We start from the raw sequence: 21,992 nt of genomic DNA, 5'->3' as shown, positions 1-21,992 counted from the left end.
TTTCTGCAGCACGACTTATCCTTCTTGAAATAGCTTTATATCATTTGATAGCTTGTAGTCATTTCGGAGGAGAGGCTTAAGTAAAGTGCCCTAATAAATAAGAATTAGCGGCGCATCTTCGCGATAATTTATATACATATCTCGAATATATCCGCTTGTGCATATAAAAGCTCGACCGTCTAATTATTTTTTTCGCGGACGACGCGTCGAGAGCGCGCGGTAATCTTCGATCTAAGATTTTATGAAGACACGGTTCTGGCGCGAGCTCGCATGCTGTGAATTTATGATCATGGCCTCGCCTATACGTACGGTGGACAGAGAGCGAATGTCCCTCTGGAAGTTCGTGTTTCCACCTACGTCCTCACGAGTCTCCGCGTCCGTTCTCTCGCGCTTGCCGCCACGAGGAAGGCAGGCAGAAAACGAATCGTCCGAAATGACAGAGACCTGAATCGTGTTCCGGCAAAAATGCTCGCTCGCCGGAAACCAACCCACACGTCTTAACTTGATTTTAAATCGATCTCGAAGAGGCATGACATTTTTTTTTTTTTTTTCAGTTTACAAGCTTCGATTTATATACGTAGAACAAACGCGGGAGAATTTCTATAATTTGATAATTTAATGTACGCGTGTAATATATCGTTAAATATATAATGAGTTATTGTTTCATGAAGCTAAAAGAATTCATCTTTTACTATTCTTAATTCTGTATGAGAGGTGAATGATGTAATATATTATATTTATACATGAAAGAGAAAGAGAGAGATAACTTTTTATCAAATAGAGAAAAATACAAGAAAAATTTATATGTTTCGAACAAATATCTTGAAATATTGTTTAGATGAAAGTTTTGGTACAAGCTACTCTTGCATCACAATTAGATACATGAGAATGTTAAAATTTATAGCAAATTTATGACAAGCTCGCGATTCAATATTACTTCTCAGTCTGACGTTCACTTGCGTTTTTTTTTTTTACTAATCTTTCTGTGCCTGCTTTCTTATACGTACAGTAGACTCGTTTGGTTAGAATAAAAAAATCACATCCGAAGAGAGTCGAGAGATCCCAGGAGAAATCATTTCGAACACCTGCTCTTAGAGTGCCTATAACTGTAGACTTTACTGCGTCCTCTTTATTTGCGCAAGTTTCAAGCGACAATAGACGGACGAAAGCTTTCCTACATTATTAAGCCATGTTTCCTCGATGATACTCTTTATTAAAAGCTACTTTGACGTAACGTATGCTCTTAAGATTATTGTATCCGGCTAGTGGACTTTATTTTAGAGCGTGAATTATTCGCGAACACGTTGTAAAAAATTTATTATCGTTCTCGAGCATCATAAAATATAGAGGCAGTTTTTCATCATTATTTCTTCCTTATTTATAGAAATACTGATGAAAAACTCTCGTTGTTAGATAAATAATAATTAATATATCAAAGCATTGAAGAGAGAAAGAGAGAGAATATTAAGTCATATTCAAAGATAAGATTTTTAAACAGATTTAAAAAAAAGATGTGCAAAATTTAATACAATTTTGACAAATGAGAGCAAATATCTAAAATATTTTAAATCAAAAATATTTTTGTATTCCTTGTAGCATGGTCTATGGAATTGTAAAACGTTCCTAGAAAATGACCAAAATCTTCCAGAACACTCGGTACTTAGCCGCAGCATTCTATGGTTTAAGTCAGAAGTATTAAGGGGTTTAAAAGAGTATGATCTCTTTCGTGTACCGCGAGACTTTTCCGTTTCAATTTCAGTTTCTCATGAGGTGTGTCTGAGTAGCAAGCAAGTGCGTGTGTAAGCCGAGGATTTTTATCCGTAGAAATTTTATCCGTGAAATGGATAGTTGTAGTCGGACTTTAAAGTTATGCCCGTGATTCCCTCCTTTTACGCGCCAGACGCGCGCACCTCAGACTGCACGGAGCATGATCCGAATGATCCCGTCCGTGGAAGGTTACGAACGAGTGCCATTTCCAACGAGCGCGAGGTCGCTCATGTGTGCTTCTTCTCTGAATTGAACGAAGGAATCGCGGATGGGACGACGAGAGGAAAAGAGAACGAGATCGCACGTCGCGGCATGCATACAAAATAGGCGGTTGGGGCGATATTAAAGTAGTTCCCTCTGTTAGGCGAGGTGCTACCGCGGACAAATGGCCCGAAATGCTCGCGAAAAGTTGCACTCCGCGCGGCAAATTATTTTTCACCGCCGCCGAAAACGAGCGAGGGAGAGAAAAAGGTTTATCAGTGTGAAGGAATTGGCGTCTCGCCACCAACAAACCAGTGAAAAATCACTCTTGATACGCACTGTCGACTAGCAGGAATACGAGAAGAATGGGTGATGATAAGGCCTCAAATCAGCCCCGAAATACTGCTTTTTTTAAATACGGAATCGATTTTTTTTCATAAATTTTTAATAAATATAAAAAATATGTCTTAGAAAAGAATCTTAGAAAATACAAATTTTTTTTTTTATTTCAATATCATCTATTAAGAAATACATCCTGAACTTAAGTCTGACTGTCAAAAATTTTTTTAGCATTTGATCACAGTTTTTTCATAGAGTGTAAGTGTATTTGTGTACCATAGAAATTTCTACATATATAGTGTATGATTATATAAGACACAAAATTGATAATAGTACTGCAATATGCAGATAATAAAAAATAAACTTAAACAAATCTATCTCACACTCATAACACAAAATACGGTCTGTTTTATATTTTGTTGCAAGTATTATTTAAAAGCTATTTTATTTATTTGGACATTATGATTTATACAGTTTTGTTTAAGTAATTATTAAAGACCAGAGAAAATGCCTAAATCATGTTTTCGTTCCAATAAATAAAACAAATATTTAATAACAAAATCAAAACAAACATCTGAGGTCTATTGAAGCCCTTATCGCCATCCATCCTTTTGCTGTGTCGGGAATTCATTTGGCAAGTCTAACGATCCGCACGAACTAATCGATGTGAATCAATTCATTACCTCGTAAAGTAAAGGTCTCTCTTATTGCTAATCGATATACTCGCGGCGATTTAACTTTCCGTGGTTAACTGACGGACTTCCGAAAGAGTCCCTGGAAAATTAAGCCGGAACGGAGTTCCTTAGCTCGCTCTCTCCTCCTTTGCATGCTCTTTCCGTACGTGGACGGAGGAGGGACGGGAAAATCCAATTTAATCTCAGAATGTTATAAAGTTTCTTTTCCAATTCTTCGAGAACACGAGTGATTTAAGGTCCGTCGAAAGGGCGTGTTAACGAGCTCCAACGGCTCTCTTTACCGGCTCGCGTTTGCAGTGCCGATCCCCTTGCACCCCGATTTACTCGGCGTGCGATCCTATGAACTTCCTCTGCACGGGCTCTTGTGCACGGCCGAGCCCCGGGGACTGAATTCAACATTCAGGCACCTGAGCCTCGGAAATCGAAACGCGACTATCGATAGAATGAAATCCTTTGTAACGGTTTGATGCACTTCGCTATTCTAGTCTGTTTTTTTTTTTTCCTTTTGGATCGTCTATCGCCATTATTCTCGACATAAATATTTAACGCTTTTGTGAATAAATGTGAAAATACATCATGTAATCCTATACACATATATATCTTTAATTATAATAAATAAATTATAATTATAAAATAGTGAGAGAGGAAATATTCTATGGAATAAAGCAGAAAAACGTTATGAATTATTTTTATTCACGTAATGAAAATTGTATCAATAAAGAATAAGTAGAGAATGATAGCGTAATACAATTTCAATTTTGTATTTTTATATTTAGAAGAAGAAAGAGTTTTTTTTTTTGCATTTATGACGAAAGTGTTAGTGCATTAGATTAAGATATGAGTAAAATCGCACTGTAGAGAGTTCCCGTCGAGGAACTTTAAATTCGCCGTCAGTAGCTCCGCGGGGAGGTTATTAGCAAGTCGTCAACTCCTCTCATATTTCACCCGAGTGACGAAGAATTTTTACATTAGGGCCCGCTGTGCTTTGAGGCGACAATTAAAATATCTCGGAGGCATAGCCGCGCGTCTGTGTAGCATGAGCTGGCACATGAGCGAAGGAACGGGAGGGCGAGAGCGAGCCGCGAATAAAACGAGTAGAATTCTGCGTCTGGCCTTCAAAGAATACTTAAACGGTGGTTGATGAAGGAAAAAAAGGCGTTGCAATTAAGCGAGAGACGTTATCCGAGACAGATTGAGGCTTGACAAGTGCGGTAAATGATGGCGTAACGACGCGGCTTTCCAATTATGTTTTTTATATCGCGCCTAAATGAAATAATCAAGAAATGTATAACGCAATCTTGAAATAAAATTCATACATGTTGTGTATGCAAGAGGTTGTTGTATCTTTAATAAACGCAGAGAGTACGCAGAATTGTTTACGCGCTGCTATTATGTAAAAATCGACGAATAAAAAAAAGGAATCGCAAGCTTTATAGCGTTCTCCGCGGTATATTGCTTCCGCGAAAACACAAGTCGAGTAAGTTGACGAAAATAGCTTGAGGACGCATATTCTCTCTACGCTTACAGTACGAATCATTGTACTTTGACGCTTAGGGATTTCATGGTGGAAAGTTTCGACACGGCGGGAGTAGAGGGGACGTTGCGATCCCTCGGGAGGGTCTCAGGAACGAGAGAATGTTTCGTTCGATCAATCGAAACCCTGGCGCCATTCGTGCCGATTTGTCGGAAATAAGTCGATCCGTATCCCAGGTGTACGAGGGTTATCGGTGTTCGGCTATTCGCACTCGATTCGTCTCAAACGAAGATAAATGCGTCTTACCCACATTTCACCTCTGACCCCTTCTCTTATAGTCTTATAGCGAACAGAGAATTCCGTTCAATATCCTTTGCAACCGAAATGTATTACTATTACCTATACATTCTCTTTTAACACAAATCGTTCAATATAATCGAATATCATACGTATATTTGTATTATTGTAAATGCAAATACGATAAATTAATCTGAGATAATCGTAAGGTAAAAAAAATCCTCCCGCACATGTTATTGCAATTATGCCGAAAAACATTTTATTTATGACCCGAATATAATGTCAATCTTGCGACACGTTAATTTTATGCGTTTAGTGTGAATACCGCGAGAAATGTCAGAAAACGCCGTTCCCTATACACATTAATATGTATGTACGTGTGTATTGTGTGTATTGTGTGTATATATATATATATATATATATATATATATATATATATATATATATATGAGCGCGGAACGTGACAATTTATTCCACGAATATTCGATGTGACATCCGAGCGGTCGGCTTCTCTTGCTTCTTTTCCTCTTTCTCTCGTCGCGCAATTTGTGTGCTTTACCGGCGGTGTTTTGTGCCAGGGGGAAAAAGCCGACGGGACATTATATTCCGGACGCTTTGCTTCTTCGCGTCTCTTTCTTTCTCTCTCTCTCTCTCTCTCTCTCTCTCTCTCTCTCTCTCTTCTCTCTACGTTACACGGAACACCGTATAATTTATGCACCCTGCGAGCGCGTTCATAAAACCCAAATATTTTAAAACAAGGGTAAAAGAGCGGAAAGAGCGCGCGCGTACGGCGGCTTTGCTCTTTGCGCGAAATGACGGTTATACCGGTTAGGCAAAGAGAGATGGGCTTACCATGAAAATCGGGAACTCCTTTTGTATGATGAAGGAGTAAAGAATGTCTTACCTCCCCGTTTTGTTTCCCTCGCGACAATCTAGACTGTAATGGGAGGAAACAGGAAGAATCGCGATATTGCTCTCTTGATTTAAACTAAATTGATAATTTAACTCCAGTACCGTTTAAAAAAATATATATATATATTCTGGATACTTTTATTAGACAGTATAAATTATCGCGTGTTCAACAAATCAAAACTGATTTTATGATATTAATACTTTTTAGTTTCTATCATACATATTAATTGTGTCACAATCACAAAATAAGAGTGTTTTTAATGATATTAAAACACACACATTTTCTGAGTGTTATAACACTGACTGGAAAGTTTAATTCTTCTGAGATGTAAAACGAGAAAAAGAAGTCTCCTATAAATCAGAATAGACCATGTTATTGGTGTGTGGCTAGTCAGATTGAGGAAAATCCGCTATTGTTTTCGCATTCAGCTGGCCGCTCTAACATGGCCCGCGTAATAAATATTCGTACTCGCTTGTAGGATTACGCCCGCCAGGAATAATATTCCTCTTTGTGGATCTCGGCTCCTTTGTTGCGGCCTTTCGCCAACGTCGGTGGTGACGTCAACTACCGCCGACGTAACGAAGCGCCTTTAGAAATTGCCGTCTTTGTTTCAGACAACCCCCGTCAAAATCTCGAACAAAAGTTGAACTGATAAGGGTTCGAATTGTTATGGTAAATACACAAATATCCTTGCGTATTAAATCATCTCCATTTTCGTATTCAATTTTATTATACTTCAATTTTATATAAAGTTTTACACACATCTCTGGATTCTTATTTTTTTCTCTTAATCTGCCAAAACAGTAAGATTAAAATTCGAGGTTGTATTCTATATACATACATGTATATAGTTTTAATGTATTTTAATCAGCACACGAGAATGATATTGGATATCAATTAGAATCAATCGTTGAAATGCTACTCTTTACGCAAAAGATTTATATTATACATGCTTATCATTGTATCGCTATTTCCATCCCTAAAATCTTATTTACCAATGCAACAATATTCCTCCCACTTTTCGCTTTTTCGCTTTTTTTTTAGTCGGATAAAGCGATTCATTGCCTTTCTCGCGATCCTTTTATACGTTTGCACAAATGACTGGGCGTGCCTCGTTTATTCGTAGGAGGTAAACCCTACGAGAAAAAGTTTATTCATCAAGGAAGGACTAGCCTGCCAAGTGGTCGGCTTTGTGATTATAAAGACCGTGGAAAACTTGTATACAGGTTATATGGCCAACATCCAAAGCACTTAATTCAGATTCATTCTTATACTGTCTGCAATTATCTCAAGTTATGCGCGGTTACAATTCAAAAAATTACTTTGAAAGAGTCTTCTTTTTAGAAGAGCCAATATTGTGTGAAGGATATTGAGATACTTAATATTTATGATTGTCCTATTATTTAATTCTTGTACTATTAATATCAACTATAGACACATTTTATTTTTTTATTTTTATGTAAGTGATAGAGATAAAAAAAATGCGACATAATAATCGACATAGTCTTTGTAGTCATAATTTTTTTGATGGATAAATATCATATGAAATACACAGTCTCAAAAAAAAAGAAATTTACAAACGAATATACTTGGACGACGACAATATGCATACCATTAACAATAAGTGGAAACAATTTTGCTCATGTAGTTAATTTCATGATTGCGGCAAGATTTTTCCAATGTTTCAAGCGTGTTGATATTCAACGAAGGCTAGGAATTCGCCATAATATCGTGCCTGCGTGCTCAACTATTCTAATAGCCGACTGTCACGAATCCTCCATCGTTTTAAAAGACCTTCATCCGTATAAAAGCCTCGGTGATTCGGCGCTAATTATGAATAACGACAGTTTTTAACACTTCGTGTCACGCCAACTTGCTCAGCCATTCTTACTTGCAGCTTTTCTTTTTCAAAGTATTTTTCAAGCTTGAGAAACAATGTTGCAGACTATCTACAGGAGATATCATAAAAATTAACAGCGATACAGGCGCAGTAGCATATAATTATTTCGAGTATGAGCTATAATAAATTGTCAAGATGACAATTTTTTTTTTTTTGATACAAGCATAGAGAGCAACAACTGATAGCATCAATTATTTTATAAAATAGCATATCAATATCTATTGTAATATATTTATAATGGCATTGACAAAATCTCTATCTTTTTTTATTAAAATATAATTTAAAATTATTTTCTTTCAAGTATAATGCGATATTTTATACGACTTAAAAGAGACGGAGAATAAAAGTATACTCGCCCACTTACAAGTAACTTTAAAACGCAAGGCAATCGCTTTTAAAGCTTATGGGATTCCACAATTCAAGCTATTGTATAATTTATATACGCAAAAAATCTGGCACAAACCCACTTTAATTTTAGCTAAAATTGCAATCAAGTTAACGTCAATTTTCAGAACAAAAGTTTTGTATAAATGTAGAATTATCAATTCTGACAGTGATTATTTGATTATCACTTGATGACGTTTCTTCAATATTATAAATAGATTTTATTAAATATTATAAAAACGCGAATACTTTTTTTTTTACAATCCTGAATAATAAAAATATTTTTATCGAGAAATATATGTTGCCAATATATGTTGTAAGAAAGGCAGCTAATATTTGTAAGCTGTACTCGTGACGTATTTAAAGTCATCTTCATCAGTCTGCTGACTTCCCCATTCAGTTTGCTAAAAGCCGCTCCATTACTTCCTATGTAAAGGCAAAGTCGTCAAAGTAAAACGGAGAGTATTAAAAGAAAGATTTTTGTATACGCGCCACCACTTGAGTGTTCGCTTTCTTGAACGGTCAAACGGCTCGTAGTCCATAGAATAAACTTGAGGAGGGTCAATCGAAGGTCTAATTCGCCCCTGGCTTCGCTTTAGAACGGGGTGCATCGGCTCAATAGAATGGGGGTTTCGCGGATCTCTCCCTGGTCCGATCACCTTCCCCCGAATCCATTCATACACGGGACCAGTCAGCAAGTTTGAAATTACATCGGCTAACGAACCACCATCCCCATCCTCACCTCGACAATCTTTCCCTCCCTTATTCCGCCCCCGCTATTTCATTCCTCTCGCCTACCTGTTTCAGAGGAGAAATAAAATTCTCGGTGCCGGTCAATCCACAACCTTCACCGGCAAAATTCTTCCTCCTTCTGATCTTGCGGATCGCCGCGAACGAAAACCCCTTAATAACGTTCGCTCCTGTAAATCGCGGTAAGATCTTCGAGAAACGCTGACCACGGTTTATCAACGAAGGTAACGCGCTCGAGCCACTTTCTTGCCCTGGCTAATACTCATCCTTCGTCTTCATCTTGCTATCTACCAACTCCAGCAAACGAAAGAGCTTCGGCCGCATTCTCCCGTTTAAATCGCTGCACAATCTCCAATAAAAGCGGATTTCCGAGTGTTTTCTTGGCAAAATTGAGGTACTGTAATTTCTGGACGAAAAATGTGAGATTTACGAAAAAGCTTTCAATATCTGAATGTTATTCGAATAAGACATACACGTGCTGATTGTAGATAGACAATAATAATTCTTTTTTCATAATTAGAATTAAAAACAGTCATTTTTGTAAAATCTTCAATAGATATTTTCGGAAGATGTTATTTTTTTTTCAATGACGTGTCAACAATAATAAGTTCAAGATATTTCAAGATAGTTCAAGATATTCAAAGATTACAGTAGATTGTTACGAGACAAAAGCAATGTCGTGTAAGTATTTTCTTGTGATTTCAACGATTTAACTTGCTGCTACTTTGAAGAGACAAGAGATGAGTAGGGAAGGAGACATTCACTCCTTCGATGGTAGTGAATAAACGTAGAACGTTTGTTACTATATATACATATATGAGGCGCATATAAACGATCCATTCGTCGCTTCTCACTGTTCGCGAATCGCTCGCGAGATCGGCGAGTGTCCTCGAAACAATTTATGCTGCTGGGCGCGCACCACGTCCAACGTGCCTTATCTGAACGCGGGCGCTCCGCACTGATAAGACGGCGAATGGTTTCGCACCGGATGGCGCGGGAATACAAAGGGGAAGGACGTGACGTAAGTGCGTGTAGGAGCGCCTCTTTATCCTGTCGTCGCCAGACACGTCCGCTATGATTCGTACATACGAAGGGGTGAGTTCCCTCCTGGTGAGAGAAAAGAAATACCTTGACACAATAGAGGAAAAATATGTTTTTTTCGACAAAAATGTCTTTTAAATTTTTCAAATATATTTAACAATGTGGATAATTTTTACATATTAATCTCTGCAAATCTATACATCTAACGCAATTGTTTGAAATAATTTAATATTTTATCTTTTTAATTTAATTTATCGATTTACATTTTTATATTTTTATATTTTTATTGATTGATTTAATGTTTTGCATATCAACTAGAAGATGTAAATACAAAAAAGAGATAATATACATTTTAACAATTATAGAATAAAATTACTCGAGGATATATCATTCCGCGGATAAACAGACAAATTGGACAGAGGAAGAACGTGTTAATAAATCCGTTGCAAAATAGAATGAATTAAAGTCAGACGAATTTCATGCGACATCGAGCGCAACGCGACTGTTCGCGCAGCGAATGTCTGAGTGCATCTGGAATCTAAATATAGAATAAACTACAGATCGGTGGCATATGGACTTCGCAGCCCGTGACAACAACGTACGCGCACGTCACGTTAAAATACCTAATTAAAACGATAAAGTACATTGCTCTTAAAAACTCTTAAAAATGATGTATAAAGTCAATTACTCGAAACTATCAAGATTTGTTGCTTTTTTTGTGACGTCAATTAGATTTTGATATGCGTCATTTCTTATCAAAAATATTATGTCATTGAGCGAAGATCGCGTGTAATTTGACAACTCCACTATTAAAAGTATTAATAGTACACGAGTAATTTTACTCATTCGATGCGCGACTTTAATACTATACTATTTAAAAAAAAAACGAAGAAAATTGTAATATACTCTTCTCGAGTTTGCAATAATAGATTGAAAGACTGTCATCACGGAAATTGCGTATTCTGACAACTTTTTTAACGTCGAGATCGCGGCGAGCCACATCCGTTCTCGCCGTCGAGGCCGTTATTAGCTATTAGCTATTAGCATTGCTATGCTTTCGAGCAATCTCATCGCTCAGTTCATGAAGCTCATCACACTCATGAATCTTCGAGGCGTGCACAACGGGAAGGAAAGCTAACCGCGCGTACGCAAGAATAATGAAAAAAAAAAAAAAAAAAAATAACGTCTCGTAGTATCAGACTGTGATTCGAGGATCCCGGAGAGTATTAGATCTACTCAGAGACTGCTCAGCCGCGTGTACGTGTGCAGTCGCCGTTCACACATTCGTGCGCGGTTAGTTGCGGCACGGATTAACGGTTACGGCCGCAGAGCTCGGATCGCCGGAGCGAGAGGAGGATGCTGGAGGAAGAAGAGGAAGTCGCGACTCGCAAGCCAGGGAGTGAAAGAGAGATCGAGGAACGCGGAGAGCAAGAGGAGACATTGCGGCCGGTTTAAATGCATTTGTATTTGCATTTACATCGGCCCGGCTAGGCGGGTAACACGGCCGTGTGACCAAATTGCCACCGCGCGACGAGCGTACCGGCGGATTCCTCGGAAATAACGTCGTAAATAAAGCGAGTGCGCGTCGCGGCTCTATACTCGTTCCGACTTTTTCGGTTCGCCTCTTCGATTTTCCTTCGCCCGTGAGGAAGAAAGCGTAGCCGGCGCGGCGAGACGCGCGTAATCTACGGGAAGTCTCGCGCCGCCTACGGCTCTGCGAACACGCATGCACGCACGCATGCAACGCGCCTGCAAATCTAAGGGAGACGAAAGAATACGATAGCGCCGGGGCTACCTCTCGGAATGCCCCCAGCGCATCGGGCGTCCTGTAAGGTAAGCGATAATGCGGTCCGGAGTCCTGTGGAGCGAAATCTCTCATTGAAGAAATGCACGTGGTCACGGAGCGATACGATACAATCGCCGGGGATTTCGTCCCGTTGTTTGCACGTTTCAATTATGGCGTAGGATAGAGAAGAAAGGAGGCGTGAGTTGGCGAGATTTTCGGTAAGGTATATCGCATCTTTATAGACGATAATAATCAGAAAATTTATGTAATATGTTTCTCTTGATGAGATTCCCATTATTTGCTTTTTTTTTTGCGAGAAGCTAATACGCGCTTAATATGAAGTTAGATGCGTTCAACCACACGAAGATCCCTCTCGTGATGAAGTTTCCTGAAGGAGGGTCTAATGCGGAAACAATGAGAGGAAATGAAATTTTCACAACGGACAAAGTCGAATAAGGTGGTATCTTTCGAGTATTTGGTGGGACAGAAAGAAAAGTAAGAAAAACAACTAAAATAAAGACGTTTTGAAAGAAGCAAGGAGAAGAAAAGATGCACTTTGAGTGCTCGAAATTAAAACAGGAGTTGACAATACCTTGGGAAATCGTAAGTTTTATCGAACAAATGCAGTCGGAGTCACGAGAATGCAGCAACAAACAAAACTCAATAGATCGCCCGAAGACAGATGGGAAGAAATTGTTGGCTCTCAATCCATTGGACGATCTATTAAGTTTCGTGAAATATAAACACGAAAGCTTTTTACGAAAGTTAAAGAAATTCTACTCAAATTTACATATCTGATTTTATTAGCAATTCAAGATAATTAATACTCGCTAATTTACATTTTTATACTTGCAACTTTTCTTGACGCAATCTGAAGTGTTCTATTTTCTATAAAAATAAAAAAAAAAAAACAAAAAACATATTTTTTCTCGTTTGACAAACTCTCGTTCAATCTTAAAAAGGTTCTTGAAAAGTTAAATTGACGCTTACACTCGCTTTTCCAACTGCCTTGCGAAATACGAAGTAGCCTCCGTTGCAATCTTGACATTTTCCCTTACCGACAACACCTTACCAATTCGTCTCGCGATCGGATCTTGCGACAGGATGGACTCCCCAGCGGCAATAATCGAGACATCTGGAGCAAGTCATTATCTACGCGAAAGATCGAACGGCTCGATCTAGCGGTCCGGTTCTCGAAGACTCCGATACACGCGGCGCGACGTGTCCGCGTTCGAGGTAACAAGAGCGTTATCGGGAGCATTCTCTTCTCCTCGTCCTCTTATAGAAACGCGTCCGCGCGTTTGTGCCTCGTCCCATCCTCATCCCACACGGGGGTGTTCGCTCCTTGTCGATTTTTTTCTTCTTATCCCCGCCTTCTTCTCGTTGTCATCCTCGTCGTCGGCCGAGATTCAACCTGGATACGCTAGCAGGACCGACAACGATATCGATACCGATGGTAACAAAACCAACGATTTATAGCGGCGATTTATTGCTGTATTTATAGCGGCCTTCCAAGACCCTTCCCATCCCTCGCCCCTCATCCCCCCATGTGTGATGTCACTTAAGTTCGCGCATAGAGCGCTCTGTGCTACGCGTACCGTGATAAAGAGAATGATTTTTGGAATTCTCGACTGCAGCTTAGTTCTTAAACAAATAAAAGAGATAAAAAGTTTTAGACGACGAGAAAACGCACGGATATCTTCAACTTGATACTTCAACTTGATATTTCAAGCATATGAAAAGTTATCGAGTCACTATTAATACGTAATGCGAACATTCCGCCAGTAATCGACGAACGATATATGCATCGATGAATTACGTGAAACCACGATGAATTATCGGCATCATTGCGGTTTGCAGCGTTGTAAATGGAGTATGCGCTCGTAGAGATAGATACGTGGCCATTCATTAAATTTAATGCGCGTATGGTCGGCACATATCAATTACCCACTTGAATTTAATATGTGAATTTCAATTTATGTATAACGTCACGGCGCAAAGTGCCTAGCAGACAAAATTCGAAGGCCATTGTGCGCTTATCGCAATTGTCAACTGTGCTCATCCATCATCCCTTTTTACGCCTCTCGAGACCTGTAATGACAAGGTTTAAAACGATTTAGCTTTTGACAAATATCTCGACGTCGCTCGTTACAGCATGGACGATTTGTTCTATTTCGATACACGATTTTGATCGGGCTTTTTCTCGCCAAGTGTCGCCCGTCGTGTACATCCTCGCCCGTCCGACGTTTCGTGGTCGTGTAGAGGATGACGGTCGATTCTTCAGAAACCGGAACTAATCTCCGCGGTACGTCACAGTCGGTTCTTCACTGTCAGCGTCCAGAGAATGCGGTACTGGAGCACGGAACCCGCCGGTGCGTTTCTTTCGACCCCGTTTGCTCTCACCCTTCATCTATCAGTATCAGATCATGAAACTTTTTTCAATTCTTTGTCTCTCTGACAGCTATCGCTTTTACGAAAAACCTCGAAATAGAATCGCGACAAGAATCTGTGCAAAAAGTAGCGTTATTTATCAAATTTAGCGCACAACTGAAGATTATTGGAATTTTTCAATGAAATTTCTCTCTCTCTCTCTCTCTCTCTCTCTGTCTCTTTCTCTCTTTATTTTATTATTTTAGATATATTGTATTTTATATAATATGATTACATGACAAAATTATATTAAAGTTACCCAACGCGTATAATTCTAAATTATTTGAAATTATTCATTAATTATGTTATTATTAGATTACCATCACTCATCGTTATGAAATTTTGGAATCGTGTTGGATTATACAGAGGAAGAGAAGAAAAAAGGAGAAAAAAAGGAAGAGAATGAAAGAGAGAGTTAAAGATATAATTAATAAATACGATTTGAATTCTCGTTGCGCTTTTTACTTTGAAAATTGGCTCAAAAGAGGATAAAATAAAACAATGAATATAAAAAAAACGAGCGCTTTCAAATTAGTATGCGCATGCACGGAACTTTAAAGTTAAAACCGGTACGAAATTGCATTTGTGGAGCGACGAGAGGCGCGCTGGCAATTTGTTAATTCGAAACATCGTCCAGTAGAGGGGACGGGCTGCATGATTGCGTCATTAACAGCGAAAAAGCCCACGACGAACGGTACAATATGTAGCGATATTACATTTTTAATATTACATGACCAATTGGGGATTGTAGATCGAGAGAACATGTTTATGCATGAATCCACCTGTTAAAATGCGACGCGCACTGACACAATTTATGTTTGATAATTAATGCCATTCCGCGAGATAGAAGTGCATGGAAATGAAAGCGAAATGAATTGCATTATTAACATGGCACATTCATAACCGGCGATCGAACAATTGCGCTTTTCATTCTATCTGAAAGAAAATTATTAGAATATCACACATGTGCATTTAGATATCATATATTTTTAACTATTGGCTAGAATATCTTTTTCGATAATGATTTTTATCCTTCATATTGCTGATTGGAAATCGAGTGAAAATGATGGAAAATCAAACTGACAAAAAAAGTTACCGTACAAAATTACGCGGAAAGCTGAAGAAGAGACGCTGACGATCTCACGGACAAAATCCTTCAAGCCATGCATATAAGAGATATGAGAGTGATTTGTTAATGCGATAAATTACACCAGCATCAAACGCAAGAGAGCCGCCTGAAAAGAAAAGAAGAGGAGAATAAGATTCAACTACATATATGTCCAGATACAAGCCAGATAATTGTCTTTTGATTCAGCTTTGAGTTATAGATCACATCAACCATACCTCGTTGCCGCTGTGCATTCAAATCATTAAACTATCTAGTAAAACATGTTTTTTACTTTTAATTGCACGATTGGTGCAATTGTGCGAATGGAGAATACAAGAAAAGGAAAAACGCTAACCATTGCAGTACAATGATCTCAGTGTCTTAAAGGTAAACCAATTGAGCCATTCACTTTGATATAAGCTGTAATTATGCGCGTTTCTAAAGAAGGACACTGGTTAACGTGAGTTTTTCTTCTTCCTCTATTCGAACAAGAAAGTTCAGAGATTAACTAACAGTTTCCTCGAGTTAAACGCTACTTAGAAACTTCCATGTTCTGTCGACTGTTATCCGACGATAGTTAAAGAACGTAATTACTCGATACAGTTCTCGATGTAACTAACGTTCAAAATTTGCTTTGATTCAATTTGAGGAAATATGAGAAGACGCTGATTTAATCGGCACTTAATGTTTTAATTAAATCATATTAATTTAATCATTAATATATTAAAAAAGACTAAAAAAATTATAATAATGTTTTCCCCAATATTTAATACATGTGTATTATTTTGTGTTAATTTGTTTCACGAAAAAATCGGGGAATCCAACAGAACCTAATAATCTATATTTAATTAGATTGTAAGACGTATAAATAAACATATATAAAATACGGAACAAAAAGTTCTTACGATTTACGTGACAGCGACGTTCGTTTAAGCGCGATCGTAGCGGACGAGATTGCGGCGACTCTCATCCGCGTGCTCGCGCTGTAAACTTCTGTTAATTAAGCGCCGGATTTAATTCGATGCGCGGGGTGCGTCCGGGAGCCAATTTTCCGCGAATCCTCATTTATCGGGACCAGCCTGCAAGGGTTATGCAAATTACACCGCTGACATAATTCAGCACGGCCTCGCCGCGCCGGCAACTTGTCGCTGTGCGGATTAAAGCCGGGCGTTCCCATGCAAATGTCTCTCGCGCAGATTGCTACGAACCGAAGGAAGACGCGCGGTGACACGAGCAAATCAAGACATTGATACTCGTTTACCGCCAGGGAAGGGAATAGAATTACGTTGAACAAATTCGCTGGGATTGAAATATTTCACTGCCTCAGCCCATTCCACATTACTCTTTCTCTCTCTCTCTCTCTCTTTCTGCTTCTATCTCTCTTTGCTTCTATAAGGTGACAATGATACACATTAAAATATGATCAGCGCATTTCCATCTTTCATTGTATAATATTCAATCAATTTATAAATTATATATTTGCGTAGCTTATATGTATATGAGATTTTATTAATATCAATGATAAATGCAAAACAAAAAATTATGTAAAACTTCTTTTCAAGTTGTAACATCATTGAAAAAAATCTTAAAAAGGAAATATATGATAAATAAAAAAGTTTGATTAAAATATATAATAATAATAGTAATAAATATAATATATAAAATAAAAAAAAATTTGTTTTCAAGGTACTTTTTTATGTGACACATTTTGTTGCTTTTAATTAATGTATACATGCGTTTAAAATCTAAAGGTACAACTTGGATAATTATCTCGATATTTATTGTACCAGAATACTATAAACGCGCGCGCCATTTATTTTATGTGTATGTGTATATAATTACTTACATATTAATTCTAGTTTTCCATTTTTTCAAAATAAACTAAATAAAAATTACACACCCACTTAATATTTAAACTATCAAATGTGTCGCTCAGTATGACAAGCTTTTATTGATATAAAGTAATGTTCAGCGCATCGTCGAGATAACCAATTAGCATCGCGAAAAAGAGGTAACAATATTACCAGTATTGATTTAATAAACTCCGTAATATATTAATTGATAATTTAATAATTGATTTATAATTTAAAATATATGTATAATAAAAAAGTCCGTTTGTATATACGTCATAGTATGGAAAATATTTCGGCATCGAATAATCAAAACATAACATGGTAAACGATCTTGACGATGTAAACATTAGCACGCTAGTGTTAACGTGTTATGGCTTACAATTTTATTATTCTCACGGCGATACTCAAACAGTAAGGAAGTAGAACGCGAGACATCAAATTTCTCTACTCAACGCAATCGTGACAAGTATCGGGAAATAATTTGATATCATAAATAATTAATTATCTTTCACACACTTTAAATTTTAAATAATACGTAATTATATCATAATGGATAAATTTCGAAGCGCGTATTTTGCGTGACGTTTTAATCAAGAATCGAAATGATTAGAATGAAAATTGTAAATTATTGTTTTATCGTGATCTTTCTCTCTCTTTCTTTCTTTATAAACAATAATTATTTTTTTAAAAATACTTGATTTTTAATTATATTTCATATTTTATCGTTATTCGATTTTTTGATAATTTAAATATGATTCGGCTTGAGAATATAGCATAATAAAATCGCAAGTTCGAATAATGATTAATATAATAATAAGCCTCCATGATATATTAATCGTTTATTAAATAATTAATCTATAATTTAAAATACTTGTATTATTTAATATTCGACACCGTATATACGTCATAGTACGCAACATATCTTCGGTCGCGGAAATAATAACATTGTATTCGGCCTTGGCGATGTAAACAATAGCGCGCTACGTCTACAACTTATAGCCTTGTTATCATTTATACAGCAATGCTCGAGCAATAAAGTAGTACTGTCGACTCGCAGTACGATTTTCGTGTGAAACGGGGTTCGATCATGCCGAAAGTGCGGGAGTGTCGTTCAAAGTATCGCGCGTACAAGTGCAGAAGTATTTTTTAATAAAAGTGCGGGAGTGTCGTTCAAAGTATCGCGCGTACAAGTGCGAAAGTATTTTTTAATAAAAGTGCGGGAGTGCCGTTTAAAATATCGCGCGTGTTAATCAATCTGAGAGGTCTAGGAGAGGCATCGGGCATCGGTGGTGCAGCCCTATGGTAAGTAATTTGTTATTTGTATATTAATTATTTATTAATTGCATACGTGTAATTTAAATTAAACAATTAATCGAGTAATTTGATTTTGTAATTATATGATTTAAGTAAGAGAGAATTAGAGGAAAAGATTTTTACTTTTAAATATATTTTAATAGCTTTTATATGAAATTATTAGTTATTAGTGTCTTTTTTCAAAATTTATAAAATTATTTTATTAATCTGTTTATTATTATATGCATCAAATATAAAATTGAGGCGTACAATAAATTTTTTGAAATAATTATTTGAATAATTTTTTGAATTAATTATTTTATGCGCTGCTACAATTTGGTTCTATTTATATTACAGATCAATCTAACGACCTTGAGAGGAGGAGGAGGAGGAGGCCTAGGAGAGGTATCCTGCACCGGCGGAGCAACCCAAGGGTGAGTATTATTATTTTTATATTAATTATTATAAATCTCGCACACGCATTAATTCGATTCGATCATTTGAATAGTTTAAACAAGAGAGACTCATACTATAAAAGTTTTTATTTAAAATAGTTGTCTTTTTTAGAATTTATAAAATTATTTCATATTTATATACCTTCTTATTATTATACGTATCGGATATAAAATTCGATGCGCACAATAATAATTTTTTGAAATATTAATAATTATTTTAAACGTTGCTATAATTTAGATTTTATATTTGTGTATTGCAGACAACGTAGCCTCAAGACCAAATCTTCGCTGTTGCGCATCAGTGCCGGTGAGTGATAAATTTTATTTTATTTTGAGGTGATGGATCCGTAAATATTGTAGAGGCAAATGTAGATTGTAGATTATAAATAAATCCATTGCCTCAAAATGGATGGGCTAGAATAAATGCAATCAAACAATTTTTAATAGACTTTTTAAATATATATTAAAACACATTAGAAATATAATTTAAAATATAAATTAAAACAAAAAATTGAAAAAAATATAAAATATTTTTTTCAATAGAAATTTTATTTAATTTATTTAATGTAGAAGACGCTAATAACTTTATTTCTTATATGAAATATTGATAATTATTGTGGTGTTGCTCCAATTTTCCATAGCCCATCCATCTTTATTATCATAGCAATAAAAGCTTAGACAGTTTGTCACGCATCATTTTAATATAATTTTACTTTAGTCAATCTAATGCCAAGTTATCAATCAAATTTAATCATTGTTTGAAGTAATAATATATTTAATCTTATAATAATATATAATATTTATAATATGTAATTTATATTAAAATAAATTAATAAAACATTTATGTGTCATATAATTTGAATAATAATTTTGACTGAAAGTCAAATTATCAATCAAATTTAATAAATAATTGTGAAGTAATAATATTTAATCGTAATAAAATTAAATAAAATTAATAAATAATATAATATAATATAATATAATAATATAATATAATAATTAATATAGGATACGCTACGCGTATCCTATATTATATATAATGTAAATGTTATTATATTATTATATTATTATTATGTAAATATTATTATATTATATTATTATATTATATTATTTATTAATTTTATTTAATTTTATTTTATTACAATTAAATATTATTACTTCACAATCAATTATTAAATTTGATTGATAATTTGACTTTTAGTCAAAATTATTCATATATCAAATTTTATAATTTATTGAAACGATGCATGAGAAACTGTCATAAATGAACACAAAATTATGCTCGTGTAAAATTATGCCTGGCGACAATAATTAGCCGGCAACGGAAGGAATTTTTTTCCTTCATTGACCTCTGATAGGGGATTAAAGCTACATCTCTGGCTAGACGTAGCCAGAATTAATACGGCCAGGATCAACGATAGGTAAGTTCAACTGGCCCAACGGAAGCAGCCTACGGTGCATTATATTAGGGCATGCGAGTAGGGCACGCAAGTAGGGCACGCGAGTAAGACACGCAAGTAGGGCACGCATCTGTTATAAAATACATATAACTACATATATTATAAAATTAGTTATATGTAATAGAATAATATGTATAACTAATATGTATTATCTGTTTTTTCAAAATCAATTAAATAAAAATTATATATATATAATATTTGAATTGTCAAATACGCAGATGACAGATTTTTATTAATATGAAGTAATGTACAGCGTAATATTGAAATAACCAATCAACCAATATTGAGCAACAATATTTGCGAGTATTGATTTAACATGACTTTTTTAAGAGTGGATAGTTTTGTGAAATCGTATTCTACTTCGATAACAATTTCAGCACAAACTGTACCACAGATACGAAATATACGCGCGAAATTTACTGCCCTTTAGCCGCGGATGTCGTGGAATTCCACGACGAAATTGTTTCGGAAACTATGTGGCTAGCTTTTTGTTTCGGTAGCGCTACAAAAATCCTGGCGAACGACAGTGAAAAAATGCTCTTCTTCCTTTCCCTGCCATTTTGGCGGTGGTTTCCGCTCCGGGAATTTTCGCTCGTCGCAAAACTTTCTCGTCGACACGTACACACCTGCATACGCGAACGGTTTTTCGAACATTTTTAATACCTGCTGCTGTGCTAACGAGTTACCTTGATAAATGGCAATATTCCCCTCTTATTATTACACATCGCTATTTTATCGGAACGCACGTTATCTAAATTTTCAACATTGTCATGCGTTTAATTATTCGGTCGTATTTATCATGTATTTACATAATAGTAAACATATACATACATAGACATTTTATATTTTAGAAAATATAAAACACACAGAGATATATAGGAAATATAATAAAAAAAATAAATATTATTAGAGAGAGAAATATTTTTTTAAAAAGATCGAAATAGAGTGATGTATCGTTTTAGAGAAAAATATAATAAAAAGATATAACAAAAAAGAACAATGATAAAAATGATATTTAGTGATATCGGACGGCATTTAATTTAGGCTGACATATTTCCGTTTCGTTTAAACGAAAGGGATTTAAAGACGTGCATAAGTTGGTTAATTTATTCGATACGCACAATTCTTTGCCACATCAGTGGCTGTTCGTAATTTCAGTTTTCGTCATTTACGATTGGATTCCCCGAGGGCGCAATCCTCGATAAGATCTCAACTATCTCCACATCCTTCACGATCTTCCTTTCGTTAGTGCACGCAGTAATCTTCCCCTTTATGAAACGGTCATATATACCCTTCTTATCCTCCTTCATTTCCTTTCGACGAAAAGTAATTATTTGAAAGACGATATAGCGGACGGGTTTTGCGTTACACGCATGTTTGGCGACCTGCAAAGCCATACACTGACCGCAACGTGCACATCATTACTCGGCAAACTTATGCGCATCTTTTTACAACCATGTTTTATTACGGATAGGGCCACTCTCTGACAGATCACGTGCGCATCTCAAGTTTTTAATGAGATCGCATTGCGAAAAAAATATACTGACTAATCCCTCCATTAATAGTTACCGTCATTTAAATCTCAAAATCCTCGTTGCCCAAATCCCTTTCTTTTGAAAACGGATATCTTCGTTTGACTTTATGTATGTTTTAACTTTTTTTAATATCAAGATTTATGATTTAACATATATATACATATATATATTAATTATTGTATAATATTTTATTTTAATCATGTATTAATTCAATAATAATCGTTATTTATTTCAATTCAATAAAATCAATTTAATTCAATAAAAGTCCAAAATAATATTGTATATTAATTATTATATATCATCAATCAATT

This window comes from Cataglyphis hispanica, chromosome 3 (assembly GCF_021464435.1).
Source record: "Cataglyphis hispanica isolate Lineage 1 chromosome 3, ULB_Chis1_1.0, whole genome shotgun sequence".
NCBI classification, from domain to species: domain Eukaryota; kingdom Metazoa; phylum Arthropoda; class Insecta; order Hymenoptera; family Formicidae; genus Cataglyphis; species Cataglyphis hispanica.
This window is presented reverse-complemented; position numbering follows the sequence as displayed.